Here is a 26313-nt window from a genome sequence, read left to right on the forward strand (position 1 = left end):
CTGTCTGGAACTAGGCATCCTTTTTATCGCATATGAATCCCTTTTTGGTTTGGTGTTATGGCAGAAATTGCATCGTCTGCTGTGTTATTTTAGAACCAGCACGTGCCTGTCATGATTACGTGCCCAGCAAACATGATTGTGTTGGATCAGAACCGTACCGATGCTGGCTTGTGATGGCACGTGGTGTCGGAATGGCATAGGCAAACCAGATGACCTGAATCGTACCAGTGCAAGTGCCGACAACCGTTTGCACACAGATCCAGATTCGGTTCTCTTCTGGAACATGTATGTGTCGGAAGCCAGTAATCAAATCTGAATCGGGTGTAGTAGACAGCTGTAACTAAGCCCAATACGTTAGGTGTAGTTACATCACGTCAAGTTTATACAGAGTACAACTTTTTAAGGCATAGATAATGTCAGGAGGAGAGTTTGGAAAGCAGTTAGGGCAAATCAAGTTTAATTTAACTGAGCTATAATTATATGTATTAAGAGGTATTATTTACCGTAAAGCGAGAAGAATATGTCAAATATTAGGCTAGGTAAGCGTCTTTTGAGGTGTGTTTAAATTTTTTTTCATCCATTCATCCATCCATCCTTAGCAATAGAAATTTACAAATATATGGGTATATTTAGACATACCTATAATGTAGATATCACAGGGGACAATAAGGAGGACTATATTTGTTCAGGCCTAAGCGATGTGGATGATTTAGTTTGCTCTCTCTCTCTCTCGCTCTCTCACTCTCTCTCTCTCTCCCCCCCCAGAAGAATCAGTACGGTGGAAAGAAGTAAATATGCTCAACAGGAACAAAGAAGACACTATAATTATAATATCTTCTCACGGCCATGAATTGACATTGTATAACTGTGTCGGGGCGCTGAAAAATAAAAAAACGTGTGTGTGTGTGTGTGTGTGTGTGTGTGTGTGCAGAGAGAGAGAGAGAGAGAGAGAGAGAGAGAGAGAGAGAGAGAGAGAGACGGGGTATGTATAGGAATCATCATCACGCCTGAACTACTAGTTAAGTTTTCTGCCAAACAACACAGTGACCAACCATTATGGTATCCTTATTAGCATTTGGTTTGTGCTGCTGAAATGTTCTTCTCCGTCAAGCAAACCGTCTCTTAACTCGAGGAAACAGTAAATACCACCACTAGCCTAACAGGAAGGTAGACATTCGAGTTAACAAGAAAATGGTTTTGAGGCTTCATACTGCAGAGCATGCTAAGGAAAAGAATAAATCAACTATCACGCTTTAACACCTCGGGCGATTCCCTCCAAACTTGGCACATAAACAAACTGGATGTTGAATTAAACATATGCTTCATGTGTTATGGGCTGTGAATGCATCTCGGTGCATGCGCAAAACTATATTCCAAGACTGTTTTCCAGACTGCCGGGTGCGTATCCTGGCGAGGCGCTTAGTATGAGTAAGGAGGGCACATTATCATGGCAAAAGCTGTTATAAGTAGCTAAAAATAAAATAAGAATTTTTTGACAATGACGATCTGAAAGTAGCACTTCATTTATCAATTGTTGTTGAATTAATGAACCTAACTCTTTTTAGGAAGTATATCAGAATTTTGCAATAAATAAATATATGAAGACAATATGAAAGTTTGAATCCCAAGGCTTCTGCAGAGCATTCGAACATGTGTGATCGCCATGACAAAAGTTTTAAGCGTTGTAGTTCACTTGTGTCAAATTTGCCATATTGGGTGCCATAACATTATTTGTCCCAGTAGTAATATTTTTATTTTCAATTATATAAAAATAATGATCTGATTTCACCAATTTTTTTGCTGACGTGTAATTTCATGAAGGTAAACGCATCGAAAAAAAAATTAAGGAACAAAGAAACAAAGAAAAAAATCTAACGGAACTGTGAGAGAGAAAAAAATATGTAATCAGCCCTTTTATATCACGTTTGCCAAAGCGTTAAAATAATCATACAGTGAAGAGCAGAGAATGCTCATTTCCCTGTTACATACTCCGACCTTGTGAACAGTGTCGTGGGAGTGGCGGCGCTACTAGAATATTTGGAAGTTAAAGGATAATTATGAATGAAAGTTTAGAGACCACGGCTCTAAGGGAATGGATCAATATCCACCACGGTAGACAAATTAACCAAACTGGAACTTATGGTGAGCATGAATTACTTGCTTTGGTATTCTTCGATGCCTGGTGTGGATATCCAAAACTACTATGCAGTATATTCTACACTCTTTGACTTTATAGTGATAGCATTGGTGATGACGATAGCAGTGTTGATGATGGTGGTTAGTATGGTAGTGGTAATGATGATAGCAGTGTTGATGATGGTGCCTAAGAAAGGTAGTGGTGATGATGAGACCAGTGTTGCTGATGATGGTCAGTATGGTTGTGGTATTGATGATAGCAGCGTTGATGATGGTGGTTAGTATGGTAGTAAAGTGATGATAAAAATTTTGATGGTAGTGGTTATTATGGTAGTGATGATAGCAGTGTTGATGGTGGTTAGCATGATAGTGGTATAACGATAGCAGTGTTGACGGTAATGATGGTAACGATGTTAATAATGATGAGAGTAATGTTAGCGATAGTGGTGATTATCAAGGGCACCTCCAACCTCTTGGCCGCTTCAGATCGTCACACCCTGTCCCTCTCCTTTCATCAGGAAAACTTTGAACATAAAGATGAGTCTTTGGGAAACTATGTTGACAAGAGGAGGCTGGAAGTTGTAGGACGATATTGAAGGGTGTGTTGGGAGAGTGTCTGGAGGTGTACATGGAGAGTGGGCGATGAGGTTGCACGACATGTTATGATAATGAAGGGCTGAAAAATGTATGTAACAGGAACTGTATGTGAGGGTGACGCTTAATGAGATATAGGACTGGTTTAACTGATGGCAGTGTAAGTGACTGAAGAATAAGAAATGAGTGCGTCGATCAGCCCTCCAGTTATTGTGTCGTGTCTTTTGCATGTAATTGCCTTATTAGCCTGATGGTGACTGTCCATGTGCGTAATCTCTGCTAGAATCTCTTACCAGTCCCTTAACTGTAATGTAACCTTTAACAACAGTTTCTAAGCTCTTCACAGTTCTTCATCTTTTCAACCTTCCGCAATCACATTCCTAGATCTGTTCACCCAATTTCCATTCATTCTCTATACATGCAGAAAATATCTCATTCTCCTCCTTGGCTTCAGATTTGTATTGCATAGAATTACTAGCACGCTCTCAGATCCCCATATGCAGTTCTATTGTCCAGATTTGTCATTCAGGAAAACACTGTATATCCATCTGGCCGCCTCATCACTGTGCACTCAAATCTACGGACGTCTTCCACGATTACACTCTGTTTCACTACCCTGATATATTACATAATATCTCTTGTAATATGCAGGATACAATTTTCGTTTAATGTGACGAGAAAGTCCCTTCGTTGTTGATAGATAAGTTTTCAAAGTATCTTTCATTTAATCCACATCTTATAACGGTACTAGCATCAACCTCTCATGACTGATAGTAATATGAAACAAAGAAGCAGATAGTACCTTCCTCCCCATTAACATAGCTCTTTCTCCCGTTGGTTTCACTACTCACTTGTTGGTTCCGATAATCTTGCTATGTGACGTGAAGCCAGTGTGGTGTATTATTGCCTGAACACATTCATGTCACCATCTCACCATCCTTTGCCGGACTTAAAATCTTTCACTTCACATCATGCCAACATATCGCAGCTCACACGCCCCACCCCCTTCACCCTTCACACTGCCACCTCCACCTCTGGCACCGCAACCATCACCCCTGGCAAACAAGAACTAGACACCACCACTACTTATCGTTTCTTCAACTTTTTCTCTCCTTTTAATAAACTGCTGTAGAACAATGGCGTTGGTTTGTATTTCCTGTGGCTACCAAGCAAGGAATTTATTCAATATGGGGAGATATCTTGGTGTAAATGAGTTAGAAACAATGTTTAATAATCTTTTATCACAAATATTGCATGGTCATTTTATTCTTGTACACCTTGTAGTGAATGCATTAACTTTTCTTGCAGACTGATTATTAACCCTTAGTATCAGCTATGTAGTCAAGAGAAATGTCTCTACTTTGCCGTGCTTAACCCTCTGAAATAAGCGACGAATATTTTCACAGCACTGTTTTGTATGACATGTACTGTATGAATGATCCCATTATTTGTCACTCGTTTAAGCTACTATGGCATCAGAACCAATTCATATTACGTCATATTAAGAGACGTACTAAGCATACGAAGAATTATCTTTCAGTTCCAATGTCATATTTAGGAACATAAACTATTATTATTATTATTATTATTATTATTATTACCATCATCATTACTTTTATTATTATTTTTATAATAATAATAATAATAATAATAATAATAATAACACTAATAATAATAATAATAATAATAATAATAATAATTATTATTATTATTACTATTATTATTACTGCTACTACTACTACTGCTACTACTGCTGCTACTACTACTACTACTACTACTAGTGCTACTACTACTGCTACTATTACTACTATTACTACTACTGCTACTACTACTACTACTACTACTACTACTACTACTATTGCTACTACTACTACTACTGCTACTGCTACTACTACTACTACTACTACTACTACTATTTCTACCACTACTGAGGACAGTAAATCACCCATGGGGATGAGGGTGTGTTCATGGAATGTGGGAAGTTTGAGGGGAAGAGCAGGGGAAGTCGTTGAGGCATTCAGTAGGAGGTGGGTGGATGTGGCGTGTTTGCAGGAAGTCCAGTATAGGGGTGGATCAGCCAGAAAGATTGTTGGGAAGGACTGTTGCTATAAGTTGTTTTGGCAAGGGGGGGACAGACGGATATGGAGGTGTTGGTGTGATGGTTGCGGAGAAATGGGTGGAATATGTTATGAATGTTTTGAGAGTAAGCGATAGGATATTGGTAGTGAAAATTCTGTTGGGAAGAAAGATAGCTGCGATTATATCGGCATATGCTCCACAGGCAGGATTGGATGAATCAGAGAAAGATAGATTTTGGGATGATTTAATACGTGTAGTGGGTGGTATGCGGGATGATGAGATAGTGATTTTGGGAGGGGACTTAAATGGTCATGTAAGTGAAGCAGCACAAGGTTATGAAGGAGTGCATGGGGGATGTGCGTATGGTATAAGGAATGCAGAAGGGGAAAGGATACTCGAGTTTGGGGAGGCAACGGACATGACTGTGTGCAACACATATTTTAGGAAAAGAGACAGTAGGTTAATTACGTATGAGTCTGGGGGAAATAGCAGTCAGATAGATTATTTTCTGGTTAGGAGGGCCGATAGGAGGTTAGTGAGGGATGTTAAAGTTATAGGAAGTGAGGAGTGTGTGCAGCAGCACAAACTATTGATTTGTGATATGGTGCTTAAAGAACAAGTGATGAAAAAGAGGACTTATGTACCTAGGAGGAAAATATGGAAGCTGAAAAACCAAGTAGTAAGGGATGCCTTCTATAGCGAGTTGAGGAGAGTGGTGGCTGAACAGTGAGCTGTAGACAGAGGCGTTAATGAAAAGTACAGAGCCCTCAAGAACAATTTCTTGAGAGTTACTGATGTAACATACGGCTGGACAAGAGGACCACCAAGACATAAAGTAACTTGGTGGTGGGATGAGGGTGTAGAAGCTGCAATTAAGGAGAAAAAAAGGCTTTTCCGGGAATGGAAGAAGGGTGGTAGCAAAGAGGAATATTTGGCTGCCAAGCGTAGGGCTAGGAGAGAGGTATACAGGGCAAAGTCTGAGTCACAGAGACAATTACTTGATAACCTAAATCATGGGGAAAAGAAAAATATATTTAGGGTGGCAGGTCAGGTGAAGAGGGATAATCGGGATATCATAGGTGAGCAGTGTGTGAAGAATGATGAAGGAAGGGTAGTGGTGAACAGTGAGGATATTAAAGATGCATGGAGAGAGCATTATAACCGGTTGTTGAATGAGGAGTTTGACTGGGGCAGGGAAGGTTTGGAGCCAGCAGATCCAGTGTCTGGCCCTTGGCCTTTGATTGATAGTGCTACTGTGAGTGAGGCAATAGGCAGGATGAGGGTGGGGAAGGCAGCAGGTGTGTCTGGGTTGACTGCCGAAATGTTGAAGGCCTCAGGCGAGATAGGGGTGAGTTTAGTCACTGACCTGATAAATAGGATTATTTATGAGTCTGTTGTCCCAGATGATTGGCTGAAGAGTGTAATTGTAAATGTGTATAAAGGGAAGGGTGATGCCCTGGAAAGAGGAAATTATAGAGGTATAAAGCTTTTAGATCAGATAATGAAGGTAATGGAGAGAGTTTTAGAAGGTATGATTAGAGAAAGAGCGAATATTGATGAGATGCAGTTTGGGTTTATGCCAGGTAGGGGGACCACTGATGCCATATTCATTGTTCGACAGCTTCAAGAAAAATATATTGGTAGGAGAAGGGATCTTTATTTTGTTTTTGTTGATTTGGAAAAGACCTTTGACAGAGTCCCTAGAGAGGTGGTGAAGTGGGCAATGAGAAAGCTTGGCTTGGAGGAGTGGCTGGTTAGGGTGGTTATGGCCATGTATGTGGGTGCTCACATCCAGGTGAGAGTGAATGGAGATTTGAGTGATGAGTTTTCCGTAAATGTTGGTATGCATCAGGGGTCAGTCTTGAGTCCCATGTTGTTTATCATGGTACTTGAAGCCCTTTCACGTGACTTTAGAAACGGACTCCCGTGGGAGTTGTTGTATGCTGATGATTTGGTGTTGCTTGCAGAGAATGAAAGGGAGGCGGAGGAAAGGTTTAGGAAGTGGAGAGATGGTGTGGGGTAAAAGGGTTTAGGGGTAAATGCAGATAAACCAAAAGTGATGATATCTAAGGTTGGTGGCAGTACTGTCAAAGACGAGGGAGAGTGGCCATGTGCAGTTTGCCACAAGGGCGTGGGAAGTAATTCCATCTTGTGCGGTGTGTGTGATAAATGGGTGCATAAGAGATGTAGTGGTATCAGAGGTAGACTGCGAGATAATGCTGATTTTATGTGTACGGCGTGCCGGGGTGAGCAGGTGGAGATCGTCAGACGTGAAAGGATTGAACTTGCTGGTGAATCTCTTGAGTATGTGGAAGAGTTTTGTTATTTGGGAGACATGTTGTGTGCTGGAGGTGGGGCTGGAGCTAGCTCTGTGGCTAGGGTGAGAAGTGGTTGGAAGAAGTTCAGGGAGCTCTTGCCTTTCCTGACATTGAGAGGGCTCTCCCTACGTGCTAAGTGGTCTTTGTATGCAGCATGTGTTAGGAGTGTAATGCTGTATGGCAGTGAGACCTGGGCAGTGAAGGAGGAAGACATTCTCCGGCTCAGACGTACAGAAATGACAATGATTAGGTGGATGTGCAGTGCGTCCCTGCGTCCAAGGCCTGGAGGGGTTGGGTTTACAATGGAAGAGTTGAGAGGTAGGATGGGACTGGAGTGGTATGGACATGTGGAGAGGATGGGGGATGATAATTGGGTGAGGAAGGTGAGAAGTGTTAATATTGGGGGTGGGGTTATGAGGGGTAGACCGAGAAAGACATGGGACTAGGTCATTAAGTGTGACCTTAGGGTTAAGGGACTGAACAGGGAGGCTGCAATGGATCGTGCAGCGTGGAGAGCCGCCATTAGGTGACCAAGGCCGACACATGCAAGCATGTTGGAGCCTTTAAAAACGAAACGAAACGAAAACGAAACGAAACGAAACTACTACTACAATTATTATGTGATGATGATGATGGTGGTGACCAGGAGAGGGCAAACGCCGTGGGACGCATAGTCTCACTTACCCTCTGACTCCACCCACGAGGGTCCCTTTGTGCAAGCCTCCAGACAGAAAATCTTCCTCCTCTGAGTATCTCTCGACAGGAGTGATCGATCTGCTCCAGCCATGAGTTACGTGGCCTTCCCCTTGGCCTCCTCCATCCTGGGTTAACTCGTTCAGAGATCCCCTGTGGGCAGGATCAGTCTCAGGAAATCAGGTCACGTGCTCGTATAGCTGGAGCTGGCGTTGACGTATTAGGTGGGTAATAGGCCTCGATCCAGTCTCACGGAGTAGTGGCTCGTTATGCACCTGGTTGTGCCAGCAATGTCCAATGATCCTGCGAAGACACTTAGTACCAATGGGGCCAATTCGCGGCTTCAAAGTCACTGTTTAGTGTCCACATCTCACAGCCATAAAATAAGGCAGGGAGCACCAGCACCTTGAAGATGCTAACTTTCGTCCTTGTACACCAGTGGTTCCCAACTTAGGGGTAAATTACCTCCCGGGGGTAATATGGCAGTTTCTGGGGGGCAACGGTGGGGTGAAAAGAACTTTCGTCCTTCTACAATCTGCACAAATGATGACAGTGCCAAATACCCGAAATGAGTGAGTCCATAACTCCACAGACCAGCCCAGTGCGATGAGAGATCTCACTGTGTGATCTGCCATTGGTAACGTGATCGTGTTTACCGTGAAGAAGGAAGAGTGGTTTGAGCGCACAGGCTGGGATTTCAAATCTGTGGCTGGTAACTATCGAAAATTTGAAGGATAATGGATGATTTCAAGAGGAAAAGGAGTTAGAAACAAGAAGTACAAGAGTTGTGGATTCATAGGGAAAGTAAATGAGCAAGAAAAATGCGGGAACTGCGAGGAAGTGGACAAAAGGAGGAAGAACGCATGTAAGCACTGTATGAAGAAAGTCCTTAGAGAGGAGAATGATATCCAGTGCGACAACTGTGAGTACTGGTTTCATGCTTATTGTGAGAAACTAGGACAGGAATGGTATAGAAACCTGTGTAACAACAGAGGGAGGCTATGGTTCTACATGGGGTGCGAGGAACAGGTGAAAATAAAGCTGAACGAGGCAGAAAAGATTAGAAAGAATAATATGGAACTGAAAAATGAGCTAAAAGAGATAAGGGATGAGACGGAAAGAGCAAAGAAAAAGGCGGAAGAGATGTATGAGGAGGGAAAAGGAAGAAGTGAAGGAAAAGGTGGAACTACTGAGATAGGTGAGTTAATGGAGACAGGCAACAATAAAGCCAAGGAGAGAGAGGATGAGCTAGTGAAGTTAAGGAAAGGATTTGAGGAGATGCAGAATAAAATGGATATATTAGCTCAGAGGATGGAGAATATGGAAGAAGAATTAGGGGAAAAAATCTCAAAAAAGATAGAGGAAATTTTAGAGGAAATGAGAAATAAGGAAAAAAGGAAATGCAACATAGTGATGTTTAATGTACCCGAGGATGCGACGCTTAGTTTAAAGGAACTAAAAGAAGGAGATGAAGCAAGGTGTATGGATATATTCACGAACGAGCTCAATATTGAAGAGGTGAAAATAGTGGAAACAACAAGGATGGGGAGGAATAGACAAGAAAAGGGTGAAAATAAACCAAGACCAGTGTTGGTAAAACTGGCTAACACCTGCATCAAATGGAAAATAATTGGAGAGGCCAAAAAAACTAAGATTCTCAAAAAGTGATGAATATAAAAAGATCTTTAGTGTACCTGACCTAACAGCAGAAGAAAGAAGAAAAGATAAAGAGCTAAGGGATCAGTTAAAGGAAAAAAAGAAAGAGTGGAGAAAGAGATTGGTACATTGATAAGGGTCAGCTAAAAAGAAGAAATTTTCGACAAAGAAACTAAGAAAGAAAAACAACAATAAGAAAAGTGAGGGGAGAGAGGAAGAGGCAAAGGAAAATGTAATGATAAGATGTTTAAACATACAAGGACTAACAAATATAAAGATGGGGGAAGTAGAAGAGATGATAGGAAATAATGTGTTAATGTGCCTGACAGGAACGCAATTAAAAACAGACAAGATAAATATGTCTGAGGAACTGAGACATGTCAGCAGCAAGAGAGAAATGAAGGATAAAAAAGGTGGAGGAATAATATGTTTATGGAGGAAGGAAAATGAGATGGAGTTAGAAGATCTAGGGAGTAAGATAGATGATATGATGTGCCTAAAATGTAAGGAAAGAAATGATGCCTTCTGTCTAGTGGTGGTATACTTTCCATGCAGAGGAAAAGAGGAGGAAAGGAGTAAAAGAAAGAACATGCAACAAGAACTGGAGAGAATAATGGAGGAAGTACAGGAGGAACAAATATTAATAATAGGTGACCTTAACGGCCATGTAGGATTTTTGGGGTGAACAAAACCTAGATGAAGGAGGAAAGGTGGTATTAGAATTAATGGAAAAAATATAGTAATGACAGTTGTAAATAATGACACAGCATGTAAAGGGAAATACACATGGGAAGGAAGAGGGAAGAAAAATGTTACTGACTATGCATTGTATAATACTAAAATGTACAGAAGGTTTATAGACATGTTAACAGATGAAGAAAAGGAAGCAACAGATCTATCAGACCATAATTTAATGCAAGTAAGACTCAAAAAGGTAGTAAACGGAAAGAAACAAAGGATAGAAAAGGAAAAAGGAAGAGAATATTATACAAAAGATGAAGAGGCACTCAAGATATACTTAGAAGAACGTGAGGAAGAATGTAGAGAAGAGGGAAGATTAGATATGGAAAAGATGGAAAAAATAATGAAAGAAGTAGCTGAGGAAAAACTAAAAAGAACTTACAAGAGACGGAAAAGAGGAGAAAAATGGGAGCCACCATGGATAACAGAAAATAATAAAAAGAGAGATAAAGGTGAGAAAAGAATTAAACAAGAAAAAGGAAAACACAGAATGAGCAAGAAAAACGAAAACTTGAAGAGGAATATCAGAAACAGAAAAAGAGGGTACAAGGAATAATAAGGAAAGAAATGTACAAACACAAGGAAACGGTAACAAAGGAAATAAAGGAAGGAAAGGACAAAGGAAAGAAACTATGGGACAATATAAACAAGCTGAAAGGAAAAGAGGTAAAAAGAGAAGAATGCATAACTATATACTTAGAAGGAAAAAAGCTAAGCAAAGGGGAAGCTGAGCGGGAACTGATACATTTTTGGGAGAGCATATACCAGAAGGAGGATAATATGATACAAGAGGTATGGAATCATGAGAAGAGGGAAGAATATGAAAGAATGATATGGAATGAAGAGGAAGATAAAATACAGATCTTGGTTACTGGAACATCAGGCCCAGCAATAATAAGGGAACACTTGGACATGGCAGAAGAAGTACAGAAATATTGTAATAGAATGAAGGATAGGAAAATAACAAAAGAAGAAATAAGAAATAGCATAAAATCAGTAAAAGCAGGGAAGGCAGCTTGTCCAAACGGACTAAAGCCAGAACTATTCAAGGCAATGCTGGGAAGTGACAAATGCTTCGAGTACTTAGTGGATTGATTCAATAACATTTTGGAGAAAGGAGAAACCCCAGATAGTTGAACAGAATCAAGAACGATAATAATTCACAAAGTAAAAAAACCCGGAGGCAAACAAACTGAGGCTGATAATGTTAACCAATACAAAATTTTTATGATGACAGTAAAGGAAAGAAATGATAATCATTTACTTGGAAATCAAGAAGAAAAGTTAGAACAAACGGGTTTCACAAAAGGAAAAAGGATAGGGGATAAAATATATATATATATATATTGGCCTGGGAGGAAGGTAGAGTCCCGGAGGATTGGAAGTCAGGTATAATTATTCCCTTGTACAAAGGAAAAGGGGAAAAAGAAGTGTGTGGTAATCATAGGGGCATTTGTCTTCTTAGTATAATAGGAAAAGTATATGGTAGGATACTTATTGACAGAGTTAGAGAAAGAACAGAGAAATTAGTTGGAGAAGAACAGGGAGGCTTTAGAAAGGGAAGAGGTTGTGTAGATCAGATATTCATTCTTAGATCTTTAGTGGAAAAGTTTCTAGAGAAGGGAAAGAAGTTGTATGCGGCTTTCATGGATTTGGAGAAAGCATATGACAGGGTGGATAGACTAGGATTGTGGAAAGTGTTAAGAATATATGGAATAGATGGGAAGTTGTTGAATGCTGTGAAGAGTATGTACGATGGTGCGAAGGCTGCAGTGCGTGTGGATGGTGAACTAAGTGAATTTTTCTCTTTGAAAGTTGGGTTGAAACAGGGATGTGTCATGTCTCCATGGTTGTTCAATCTGTACATGGATGGGGTAATAAAAGAGGTACAAGGTAGGGTAGTCGATGTTGGAGTGGCCCTGGTGAGAGAGGATAGTGTTTGGAAACTCCCTGTACTGTTGTTTGCAGATGATACCGTGTTGTTGAGTGAAGACGAAGGGGAGCTGCAAGGCTTGGTGGATGAGTTTGAGAGAGTGTGTGAGAAACGGAATCTAAAGGTGAATGTAGGGAAGAGTAAAGTGATGGTCTTTGAGAGAGGTGAAGTCAGTGAATGTACAGCGAGGTTGGATGGTGAGGAATTGGAAAATGTGAGTACGTTTAAGTACTTGGGTAGTGTGATGAGTAAGGATGGAGGTTTGGAGGGTGAAGTGCTTGAAAGGGTACAGCAGGGAAGAAAGGTTGCTGGTTGTTTGAAAGCAGTGATAAGAAACAGGGAAGTGAGCATGGAAGTGAAAAAGTTACTACATGACAGTATTGTGATACCAACTCTAACGTACGGAAGTGAAGCTTGGACGTTGTTGGAAGGACACAAGTCAAGAGTGAGAGCCGTGGAAATGAGTTATTTAAGAGGAGCCTGTGGAGTCACATGGAGAGACAGGCTGACGAATGAGGATATAAAGGAGCGTTGTGGTGTTGATGTGGATGTGATAGGAAACGTTATGAGGAACACACTGAGGTGGTTTGGCCATGTGGAGAGGATGGAGGGTCAAAGACTGACGAAGAGAGTGTATGTGAGTGAGGTGGAGGGGGAAAGAGGGAGGGGGAGGCCGAGGATGAGATGGAGAGATGGGGTGGAGAGGTATATGAGAGAGGGGGGGTGTGAGTTGGGCGCAGGGGAGTGAAATGGCGGGGGACAGGGCGACTTGGAGGCGATTTGTTTGTGGCCACCCCAAACGGGATTGAGGCGTCTGGCAAGATATATATATATATATATATATATATATTTATATATATATATATATATATATATATATATATATATATATATATATATTACACTATTGCACTGAACAGACATATGAGCAGAAAAAACAAATGTTTGGAGCGCAATAGATTTTAAGAAAGCATACGACTATGTAAGCAAGGATAAAATGACTGCAGCAATGAAACATTATAAGACAGACAGCAAAATAAAGGAAATATACAAGAAGGACAAAACAATAATAACACTAAAAGAAGATAGACAGGTGGAAATCAAGATACAAAATGGCATAAGGCAGGGATGTAATGAATCTACCACATTATTCATGCTGATAACATACATGATAATAAACAATCTGGAGGGCATTAACTATGGATATAAAGATGAAAGAATAAAGATTAATGCTCTGTTTTTCGCAGATGATGGGCTGCAAATATCCCAGAGTTTGGATAATGCAAGAAAATATGTAAGGGAGCTAATTGAAATAAGTAAGAAATGGGGGCTGGAAATAAACAAGGAGAAAAGCAACTTCAACCTATTTAATGTGGGAGAAGAAATACAAGATATAGAAGGAATAAAAGTGGTGGATAAAATTAAATATCTTGGAGTAACAATAAACAACAAGAGGAAATGTTTGAATGAACACAAACAGGATTTAATAAAAAAGGCACAAAAACTTGCAAACCTGACTTACAGTATAATTGTGACGAGCTGCAATAAGAGGATGATTGGAAAAAACATTCTGGAAAAGTGTTGCGGTGCCAGCACTGATGCACGGGGCTAGTGTACTAGATTTCAAGAAAGAAGAGTTACAGAAATTACAAAGAATCGAAAACGGTGTGTACAGAACAGTATTAGGAGGAAGAAGAAACACAGCATTGGCAGGAATAAGAAGAGAGGTGGGATCTTCACTGTTTGAAACAAGAGTGATAAAGGCAAGGCTGGCATACATTCAGTCAACATTAAAAGGAGGAAGGAATGAACTAGTGGAGAAGATCATGAGAAAAACCCTGGAAGGAGGAACTGATACCTGGGCAAAAAAATAACAGGAATTTCATGAAAAGAATAAAAATCAGCGAACATAGATTTATAGAAGAAAGTAAAGAGAAACTGAACAAAAAGGTGGAAGAACAAGACCTAGAACCGTGGAGAAAAGTAGGAGAAAGATCAGGCTTAAAGATATATAGGCAATGGAAGAAACAGATGGGGAAAAGCGAAAATATGTATGACAACAGGCCAGAATCAGTGATATTATTTAGGGCAAGAACGAACAGCTTGCCGTTGAGAGTAGAAAACAGGCACCAAGAGGGAAATGCAAGATGCCCTGTGTGTAATGAAGTCCTGGAAGACCTGGAACACTTTCCAATGTTTTGCGAAGGAAACACAGATGAAAGAAAGATGATCAATAAATTACATCAGCCATGCGAGGAAAATAAAGAGAGAATAATAGGAAGACTCTTATTTGAATATGAAAACATGAAAGAGATACAAAAGGTAAAAGACTACATATATGCTGCATGGAAAAAGCGAGAGAAGAAACTGAAAAGCGAACAAGAACCAGCCGCAGACTAAAGAACAAGAGGGGAGCCGTTACAAAGGCATATCCCCGAAAAATCATCGGATCGGATCGGATGGACCACACTACCGAGATAAGAGACTCTTTCCAAGACTTCTATATCCTCGTCACATGCTTAGACAGACTGAACTGCTTCATCCAACAAGCCACCAAATTCCTGGACCTTGGTCTTGGCCCAAGAGACCTTAAATCCCAATAGCTTCACATTCTCATAAAATTCCTCGAGGGCACTCATTAGTGTCTCCAGTAACTCCTCTAGGATAACTGCATCATCAGAAAAGTCAAGGTGGGTAACCTTGAAATTACCAATTGATACCCCACAGTGACCTCAGCTCACAGCCTGGTCCGGTACCCAATCCATACATGTGTTGAAAAGTGTCGAGGCACACCAGAACTTACTGGGAAGAAGTTGGATGTCCCCCCCCCCTCCACACACACACACTTGACATCACTCTCAGCGTTTGAGTACAAGCCAACAATCAGTCGGTTTTCCCTGTGGAGATCCCACGGAGTCGCAGGAGTTCCCTTAGTACCTCCCGATTTACTGAGTCAAATGCCTTCTTAAGACCCACATAGGCTGCTAGCAGACCTTGTTTAAACCCAAGACGGTGTTCCACAAGAACTCAAAGAGCCAGGATACTGTCACCAGTAGACTTTTTGGGCGTGAATCCAGATTGCTCAGGCCTCTTGAACTTTAGCAAATGGTCCCAGATAAGCATCAGGAGAATGTGAGCAAGAACTTCGTCCAGCATATTGAGCACTGTAATACCACAGTAGTTACTACAGTCACGTCTCCTTTTTCTTTGCAGATAAGGGTGACTAAACCTTTTGTCCAGTCAGCAGGAATGATACCAGTCAGCCAAATGGCTTCTATGACTGCATTTAACTCCCTGATCATGGCTTTGCCCCTAGCTGCGACCAGTTCTGCTGGGATGTCACAAACACAAGCTGTTCTACCACTTTTCAACCTAGCCACTGCCTTCTTGATTTCATCTAGAGAAGGTACAGCTTAGTCAGCTGGAGGGACAGCAGTCATTGGTTGTACACCAGCCGATGGAAGCTCTCCTCTGGGAGGTTCAGCCATATACAGCTGCTCAAAGTACTCAGCCCAATGAGCTCCATACTCACTTGTCCCCGACATGAGCCATCCATCTGCTGTCCGAACAGTTAACCTGAGAGGTGGGTCTGGAATGGAGCTTCTTTGGGGCTCGGTAGGCGGGTCGAAGGTCATTTGCATGGAAACGGTCTTCCACCTCCTCAGTGATTTCCCTGACATACTTCTTGTCCTTTCTCAGTAAAACTCGTGCCCATCGAGACAGAAGGCTGTGCTGTTCCAAATCCCCAGCCAGTTTGGAAGCACAACTCTCCTCAATTGTGGTCAGTGTCCCCCATGAGATGAGTCCCCTCCTTGATCTCGGGCAGTCTCTAATACATTTATCAGTTGCTGCCAGGGTAGCATGCTTAAAGGTATCCCATCGTTCAACAGGATTCTTATCAGTACTGAGCACTTCTAACCGATTTGAGACTGCTACTGCCTACTCATATGCACACTCCTCATCCCTGAGTTTCTCAAGATGGACCCTTTTTGGTAGCAGCTTGAGAATCTTCCAGTTTTGGTTTGTAGCATTAGAGTAGCAACAAGTCTGTGATCAGTAGCAAAGAACTCTGCACTCCTGAAAACCCTACAGCTAGAACTAACAAGAATGTGATCAATCTCCTTAGCAACTCCACCGGTATTGGGACGCCAAGTCCAGCGGATACTACTACTACTACTACTACTACTACTACTAATAATAATAATAATAATAATAGTAATAATAATAATAATAATAATAGTAATAATGATAATAATAATAATAATAATAATAATAATAATAAAAGTAAGTGATGCCAAGGCACAGAAAATCCGTCCCCAGCAGCCATTTTAGTGCTGACGTATAAACACAACAGGATATCTAGTCAAAGATGTCACATATCAAATTTGCAGTAAATCGGATGAAAAATTATGATTTTATGTCCGTCAGAAATTTTAGGCCCGACTCATCTAACATTGACTCCCCTGCTGCCAGCTGGGGGGTGACCCCCCTGATGTAATGAGGAATGTTTCAGAATGCAGATTTGAAAGATGCACCTTTAGGTTCTGGTTTCATGTCAATATGACAAATTTGAATGGAGTTATGGCTAAAAATTGATTTTTAACCCCTTAACCGCGGGGCGTCACTTTCGTGACGCTTGGGAGCAAGGGATCATACCGCGGGGCGTCGCTTTTGTGATTCTGTGTTATTTTGAATTCACCCGGGCTTCCAAGTGGGGGCTTGTATCATCTATCAGTACTGCCAATGTCCAACACTAGTCAGCACTCCTAATCTCATCTGTACTCCCATCCATTGTTGACAATTTAGCCATTTCTCCCCATTCTTGACTCCCCTCCCTACCCCCCCTCCATTACCCTATCCTCTCGCCTGCCCGGCCATGCTACAGCTAAGTAAATCTTCCCTGGAATTTTTCACTGATTTCATCCATTGAAATAAGCCTTATGTCCTATTCTTATACCAAATAATATATACAAGAAAGAAATAAGGTAAGTGAGAGTGCCATACACCTGGAATTGGCTAATTATCACCTGACAACACCTCACGTGCACTCGTTCGCTAATTTTCACTGTTTTTTTCCCCTTGAAATATGCTGTATAATCTATTTTCGTAATAAATATACATGTAAGGAGAGAAGGGAGAAGCCTAAGTGATATTTACATTCACCTGGAACTACCTAATTTATAAGGTATTGTCTAGATTTCCTGCCAATCATTTGTGCTATACATAGCTGTTTCAAGAGCTAACATTGGTAGCACTGAATATCCCCTAAGTAGGCCTCTACCACGGCCCTCCCTTATCAGTTTACTCTCATCTTCCGAAGTAGAGGTACGTCTGTTTCTTCTTGCTGACTTCAGGGACTTTTTCACCCCCATGCAAAGGGCCCTGTGACCTTTACCCCCTACCAAACCTCGTGTGGAAAGAGGTAAAGGGCTGACAATTGATAAAAGAGTGACTACGATCTTTCTATTGAGTAAAACAGTGCAAGTGGGATTGTAAATAATGTGTAAACAGCAAGTGAAAGTAATGAATGTAAATATACGTGAACAATGGAAAATAGTTTTATAAGTTACTTCAAGTGACAGTGCATAACACAGTGTAAATAAAATGGAAATGTAAATAACGTAAATAAAATAGAGAACGTAAATAGAAATGTAAACGAGTAGTATTATAAGAATACGAGTATATACCCTAGGAGTAATGAAAGTGAAAGTTTCACTCTAGCATGTCTGAATACTATGAGTTATGAGAGTGAAGATGAAAGTGACATTCACTCTCAATGCTAGTATACAGGACGAGAAAGTGAATGCTACGTATTTTACTGAAAGAAATTGAATCCCTACAGTGACAATAAACTAATACTACTGAAGGAAACTTATGGATAAAGACTATAGATATATATAAGTGTTATATAGTAATAGAAATATAAAGTGTGAGGGGTTTTATGAATAATAAATGACAGAGTACCAAGAGCGAACTAGTGCCAGTGCGACGGTCAGACGCGCTCGTAATTTTCATTGCTTTCACAGTGGGTTTTTTTTTTTGGAGTATGGATCCCAAACTACTTGAAAATCATAGAGTAGTGTTTATAGTGTTAATATCTGGCTGTGGTAATCATATTACGGGTTGTCGGGAAGTGTAAAGTGGAGACTTCGTTACCCAACTTCAGAGGTCTCCACAAGTCCTACGGTAACTGACGAAGGCTCAACAAACATTCCAGGAGAAAGCTGAAGGTATGTGCCATAAGCATATGTAATTTTAATATTCTAGGACTAATAACTGATTTTTGGCAAATATTTTTTGAGAGTCTGTCGGAGCCCGAATAACCCCGCGGCACTCGCAAAACATCGGTGTAGGGGTTAAGAAAACTTTTTTTTTTTTTTTTTTTACCCTTCAGCCTGGTCCTTGGCCCAATTTGGCCCAAAATATAACCCCTCCTCTGCGAGGTGTCACTTTCGTGATGCTCAGGTGCAATGGATCATACTGCGGGGCGTCACTTTCGCGATTCTGTGTTATTTTGAATTCACCCAGGCTTTCAAGTGGTTGCTTGTATCATCTGTCAGTAGTGCCAGTGTCCAACAATAGTCAGTGCTGCTAATGTCATCTGTACTCCCATCCATTGTTGACAATTTAGCCATTTCTCCCCATTCTTGACTCCCCTTCCTACCTCCCCTCCATTACCCTCACCTCCAACCTGCTCCAGCTGCGCCGCGCTACGCAAATCTTGCCTGGATTTTTCCACTCATTTCATCCACTGAAATGAGCCCTATGCCCTATGCTTATACAAAATAATATATATAAAAAAGAAAATAGGTAATTGATAGTGCCATACACCTAGACTTGGCTAATTATCACCTGGCAAAACCCCACGTGCACTCGTTCGCTTATTTTCCCTGTTTATTTCCCCTTGAAATATGCCGTATGACCTATTCTCATAATATAAATATATATAAGAAAGGAAGGGAGAAGCCTAAGTGATATTAACATTCACCTGGAACTACCTAATTTATTATGTACCGTCTAGATTTCCTGCCAATCATTTCACAGCATATAAATTAGCAGCTGTCACCACGCTGTCGCTGTCAACCCTAGGCGGCCCCATATCCGCCTCGTCATTCAGTTCAGTGTTGTTTCTTGAGGTGAAACCATGTCGCACTTGTGCTCCTCCATTTCCGCCACTTCTAGAGGACCCTGTGACCTCTACCCCTACTAAACCTCGTGTGGGAAGGGGTAAAGGACTATGTGACTCTGCTGTGGAACGTGAACTGGCTAATTTATCCATGATAATAATGGAGAGTGACTACAGTCTTTCTGGTGAATCGTGTGATGAGCCAGTGGAGGAAATGGTAATAAACTCCCAGTATGAGTGCTTCAGTGTCCCAAGTTCATCCTGGCTTCAAGGGAAAGGAGCCCTTAGTTACTGCAAGTGACAGTGTTAAACATAGTGTAAATAAAATACAATTGTAATGTAATGTAAATAAAATAGAAAATGTAAATAGAAATGAAAATAATTACTAATATAAGAATATGAGTACAAATACTTGGAGTATTGACAGTGAAAGTGATACCTTTGCTCTCTATGCTAGTTTACTTAACGAGAAAGTGAATGCCTGGAGTGAAAATAAACTACTATTACTGAAGGAAACTTTTGGATAAATACTATATATATAATATATATATATATATATATATATATATATATATATATATATATATATATATATATATATATATAATTGTAATAAAGTAGAGTGGAGTCTTATCCGAAAATCATGGGACTTTCAAAGTTTCGTTTAGCCGATTTTTTCGGATAAAGAATACTGTAATAATATATAGGACACAAGGGAACAGTATTGTACTCACCCATCACACATTTCTGGCGACGTCTAACCCACCACCACCACCAGCACTCCAAAGGCCACTCAACCATCACCAAAACACTTAACACACTGTAGTAACTACGTATGTAACTGCACCTTTGTAATTGCAATAGAAACTGTCAACTTACATAAATCTTCACTCAAATAAACTTAAATAAGCCTTCACCAAAACAATTACATAATTCACTGTAAGCAATTCGAACAAATAAAGTCTTAAACCTAATTGTTTTTTCATATTTTCTATTTCCTTATTCAATCATTCCCACATCATCCACATCATCCCCCACATCATCCAAATATTCCGAGGTAGTGGATGGGGGCTGGCTCAACCAACACTCGCTCTAGTGACTAGCGGAGCAACTGTAAACTAATGCTAGTGGCGCGAAACAAGCCCGCCGTGTTTGAATTTTCGGATAGATTTAAGATTTTTGCGGTTAATCGAAATGAGAACGTTTTAGTAAAACTTATAGTTAATGGCATATTACAGTTTAAAGAATTTCGGATAAAAGAGACTCCATTGTACTAGGAATATAAAGTGTGTGTTTATGAATAATAAATGACAGAATACCAGCGGTGAACGAGCGCGGGTGGGAAGCTGGTATGTGCTCGTAATTTACATTGTTTTCACAGTGGTTTATTTTTGGACTATGGATTCCAAACTACTTAAAACTCATAGAATAGTGTTTCTAGAGATAATATCAGGCTGTAGCAATGATATTACTGGGTGTCGGGAAGTGTAAAGTGGAGACTTCGTTACCCAACTTCAGAAATCTCCACAAGTCCTATGGTAGTAGGACGAAGGCTCAACAAACATCCCAGGAGAAAGCTGAAGGTATGTGCCATAAGCATATATAATTATAAAATTCTAGGACTAATAACTGATTTTTTGCAAATATTTTTAAAAAGTCAGTTGGAGCGCAAATATCCCCACGTGAGGTGCCTCCGACATGCCCGCGCTTAAAGGGTTAATCAGGTGATCAGGTCATAGCCCATCATCCCTGTAATTTTAGTCAAAATAGCACCAGTAGTTTTTGTGTAAACTTGTTAAAGACAGACAGACAGAGAAACAAACAAACAGACAATCCAATTAAAAACACTACCCATCCCCCAGCCCCATCGGGGCGGGAATAGGTAATAACAACAATAACAACAACAACAACAACAACAATAATAATAATAATAATAATAATAATAATAATAATAATAAAAATAATAATAATAATGATAATAAATGGAACAAAGAAATGTCCAGGGACAATTTTGACTAAGAAAAACTTCCCACATCTATTTCCTACTAGAAGCCGAGCTATGGAGACCTTGAGGTCTGGGTCACTGAATATATACAGGTCACCTTAGGTCATCACAGTCTGCAAGTTCATCATGTTTGGTGCCTCTAGCTTTAATCCTTCATGGAAAATTTGGTGACATCTTGAATATCCAGAAAAGTCCCATACTCGTTCCTGCACTGTGACATCTTAAGGCTATATTGTAGTGAAATTTCTCCTTCCTAACTTAAATCGTTCTTGGGATAGTATGGCTGACTCACTTTTCTGTTTTCCAGATAATATCAACAGATCCGGTTTACAGATTTTCCATCATATTTATCCGTGGGAAGCGGACAGCTGTCCAACTAAGTTGACCAAGTTTGAAGCATCCAGGCAAGGGTCGAGGAACAGGAGTAAATTACTCAAAATGTGGTAAATCTAAAAATTTTCGGGGTCATGCATGTGGTAATCCACCATCCGCCCCTCTTCTGGCGACGACCCAGCGAGGTGCCTGGAACCACAGTGTGACTCATTTCTTCATTTCTGCAACATTCATGGCCTTCCCTCTAACTTTCTCTCTGTTGAGCATCTCTCCTCTCTATACGCTTCTCTGTATCCTCCTGCTTCCTCTATATTCATTTCAAACCGAAGGTGACTGTTGTGTATATGTATGCAATGGCTTATCTTGCTCTCACATTCGTGAACTTGACTCTTCTGGATTCTCAACTCTCTGGCTTCAGCTTTCCAGATATTCACTGACTCAATATATCTGGGCTGTTTATGTATCCACTAATTCTACTGACTATGGAAAGTTCTTCAACTATCTTACGTTTTCAATGGAACACATCCTGTCCATTTCTCCTTTCTCTGAAATCACCATTCTAGAAGATTTCAATGTTCACCACAACCTTTGGGTCTCCTCTCCTTTCCCTGATCCACCTGGCGAACAAGCCTACAACTTTCCTATCCTTAATGATCTAGAGCAGCTTGTACAACACCTTGACCGTAACCCTGACTGCCTTGGAGAGAGTTCCAACATAATTGACCTCTTCCCTACAACTAATCCCTCTGCTTACACTGTTAATATTTGGCATCTCCAGCTACAACCTTATCACCTTAACCTGTCCTATCACTCCAGTACGGCCTGTGGACCCTCCAAAGAAATGTCTTTCGTGGCACTTTGGAGCTGCTAACTGGGGTGCCCCTCAGACAGTACTTCTTTGACTTTCCCTATAACGATTATTGCTTCCACTGACGGGAGCCATCTGAATGTGCAATGCACATCATCGAGGTTATTCTCTTGGGCATGGAAACAAACATTCCTTTCTCATATGCTTTGGCTAATGTAAAGAAACCTTTGTTCTAACGCTTGTTCAAATGCTATCCACAACAAGGAGACAGCCTACAAAAGATACCAGAGTCAATCCACTCAAGAATCTCATCTTTTTTATGTTTCTGCCCGGAATTATGCTCAGGTAGTTCTTCACTCTGCTGAAAAGATTTCATTCGTGATAAGTGCTCTCAACTCTCCAACTCGAATTCTTCCCTATCTTTCTGGCACCTTGCCAGAAACCTTTCTGACAACTATACTTCATCATCCTTCCCTCCTCTTTTCCACTCGGATGACTCTGTAACTATTTCTTCTACTAATAAAGAAGATCTCTTCACTCAGACTTCCTCCTCCAACTCCACCTTAGACGATTCCGGCACTGTTCCTCCATCACTTTCCCCCCCTCTGACATCCTCATGCCTGACATAAAAATTTCCTCAACTGGACTGTCTTCTCCCATCACTGATCTCAATACTAACAAGGCATATGGTTCTGATGGGGTCCCTCTTGTTGTTTTCAAAAACTGTGCTTCTGTGCTTATACCCTGCCTAGGGAAACTCTTTCGTCTTTGTCTATCAACTTGTACCTTTCCTTGTTACTGGAAGTTTGTTCTCATTCAGCCTATCCTAAAGAAGGGTGACCATTCCTAACTGTCTAATTATCGCCCAATTGTTCTGACATGCTGTCTCTCTAAAGTTTTCGAGTCTATTCTTAACAGAAAAATTTTAAAGCATCTTTCCTATCAAAACCTTCTCTCTGATCGTCAGTATGGGTTCCGTCATGGACACTCCACTGGCGATCTTATCACCTACCTTTCAGAATTTTGGGAATTTAGCGATAGCTTTACCATTGCACTTGACGTCTCAAAGGCTGTCGATCGAGTCTGGCATAAATCTTTAATTTCCAAATTGCCCAACTACGGATTCTATCCTTCTATCTGCGCCATCATCTTTAGCATCCTTTCTGGTCGTTCTATAGCTGCTGTTGTAGAGTACCACCGTTCTTCTCCTAGATCTGACAACAGTAGTGTTCCTCAGGGCTCTGTCCTATCACCAACGCTCTTCCTTATATACATGAATGACCTTCTAAGCTGTACATCTAACCCTATCCACTCACATGTTGATGATTCCACTCTTCACCTTTCCATTCGCTTTCCGCAACGTCCATCTCAGCAGTTACTTCAATTAACAAGGGATGAGGCTATGGCACACCTAATGTCTGACTTGGCTCGTATCTCGGACTGGGGTAAAAGTGCTTGTTTTTTATGCATAGAAAACTCAGTTCTTACACCTGTCTACCTGTCAAAATCTTCCACCATTGAACCCACTAATGTTTGATAATATCCAGCTCAATCCTGCATCATCCTTAAACATACTTGGGGTCTCATGCTCTCGGGATTTATCTTGAAAAGATCTTATTACATCACTTGTAAAATGTGCGTCCAAGAGATCAGGTTTGCAAAGCCGACTCCATAGCTTCTTTACCCGTGCACAGTTGTTGACTTTATACACGAATTTTATTCGCCTCTGTGTAGAGTACAACTCTCATGTGTGGGAAGACTTCCCACATACAGCTATACACAACAAGGTGGAATCAAAGGGTTTTTGTGTTACATAGCCTATGATTTCATCATCCTTTGTGTAATTTTAACGCACAGTTGCTGCATGTTTGATCACGAGCGTGTTCTGCCTCAGTCCCCCCCTTCTACCGTTATAGTAGAGTAAGTCGTTCTCTCTGTTATACTTTGCGGGATTTTCAGCTCTTTGTCCCCATAGCTTCATTTGCGCGTCCTTCTTACAAGTTGTATCAGGCTCTGCTGGCCCCTATATAATGAGCTCAATCTCTGCATCATTGCCACTTAGATCTGCTCCTCATTTTGTTCACATCTCTGTCCTCCCCTGTACAGATATTATTATTGTGAGTGCTCAAGAAATCTCCAAACATCTAGCGGCTGTGTGTAATTTGAGTATTACTGTTATTGCATTTTTTCTTGTACTGTATAGCATAAGTTTAATTTGTAGGCCTAGTGAAGTTTTTGTAATTCATGTAGGGTTCTTTATGTCAGTCATTTTTGATAATAGTTTGTATCTGTAATAATTTATCTTGCATTCACTGAGTATTATCTGGTATCTCATTTTATCAGGGCTAACTTAGATAAATTTACTCTTGCTAATTTCGTGTTAATAGAGGCTATTGCAGTTAACCATATATTTAACCTGTTTATTTGCCATTACATTATCTTTATGAGTCCTGAATGTTTTGTTGTTAATTTAAGCATTAAACTTTAACTTGTAATTTTACCTAACTCTTTTGTTTTGAACCTGGAACTTTACGGGACAGTAGTGACTCTTCGTATTCTCACTTAAAGCGTACATTATCTTTCTCTGTTCCGTAACATAAATTTGGCGACCTCATATCAGGATATTCAGGATATTATCATAAGGATATTGTTTGATATTTTGTGACTGTGATATATTCATGATGGCTATTTCTACACTTGATGAAGCCAAAGATTTTTTGTCAAATGTGCAAACAGTGTGTGATATAGAAAACAGAACAAAGAATGAACTTAAGCTCGTTGCTCAACAATTGGGAATTGCTGTTCGCTCTCATCATTCTAAAGATCAAATTGTTGACATGATTAATGAAAGCTTGTTTAATGTAACTCCTCGAAATGAGCAAACGCAGATTGAATTAGCTAAGTTACAGCTAGCTCTGCAGGAGGCTCGTGCTAAAGAAGCTGAATTTCTGGCAAAAGCTAAGGAGGCTGAGTTTCACGCACAAGTTGAACTTGCTAGGATTCAGGCAGACCATGAGTATCGCATGAAACAAGGTGGAACTGGATCATCTTGCTCTGATGATTTTGATGTGGCTAAAATGTTAAACTTGTCCCTCCTTTTAATGAATCTGATTTAACAAAGTATTTTCAGTTGTTTGAGAGGGTAGCTACAGGTTTTAATTGGCCTAAGGAGTATTGGCCAGTACTCCTTCAAACTGTTCTCACCGGTAAAGCTCAAGTAACTTATGCATCTTTGCCTCAGGATCAGTCTGATAATTATGATGTAGTTAAGAGCTTGATTCTTAAGGCCTATGAGCTTGTTCCTGAAGCCTATAGAGTAAAATTTAGGACAACATACAAGCAAGATAAGCAATCCCATGTTGAGTATGCAAAAATCAAAGAAGATCTGTTAGAGCAGTGGTTAAATTCTAAGAATGTGGATTCTGATTTTGACAAATTTAAGCAGATGATTTTGCTGGAGGATTTCAAGAGGTGTATTTATAAAGATGTAAGCCTATATCTTGATGAGAGAAGAATAGATAATTTGTCTGATGCTGCAGTTTTAGCTGATGAGTATGTTCTCACTCACAAGAGATATTCTAGAGAAAAAGGGAAAGCTGAGAGTAAGTACGTTGCCTCTACTCAGAGTACAGGTAACAGGAAAGAGAATAAGGATGATGTTTCTCAGGAAGTAAATACCAGCTTCACCTCTAGATTTCAGAAAAGTAAATGTACTTATTGTAGTAAGCTTGGTCATACTACGGAGAGATGTTTCAGGAGACAGCGTGATGTGAACAAAAAGGAGTCTTTAAATATTCAGTCAATTGGTCTAGTGTCCACTCTTGAGAGTTCCCAGAATTCTTTAACTGAGTTAACTGAACCTGCTTTGAGGGGTAACTTAAATTCTCATGA

Source organism: Coenobita brevimanus, chromosome 105 (assembly GCF_032717465.1).
Source record: "Coenobita brevimanus isolate Jiangsu-jjx chromosome 105, ASM3271746v2, whole genome shotgun sequence".
NCBI lineage: Eukaryota > Metazoa > Arthropoda > Malacostraca > Decapoda > Coenobitidae > Coenobita > Coenobita brevimanus.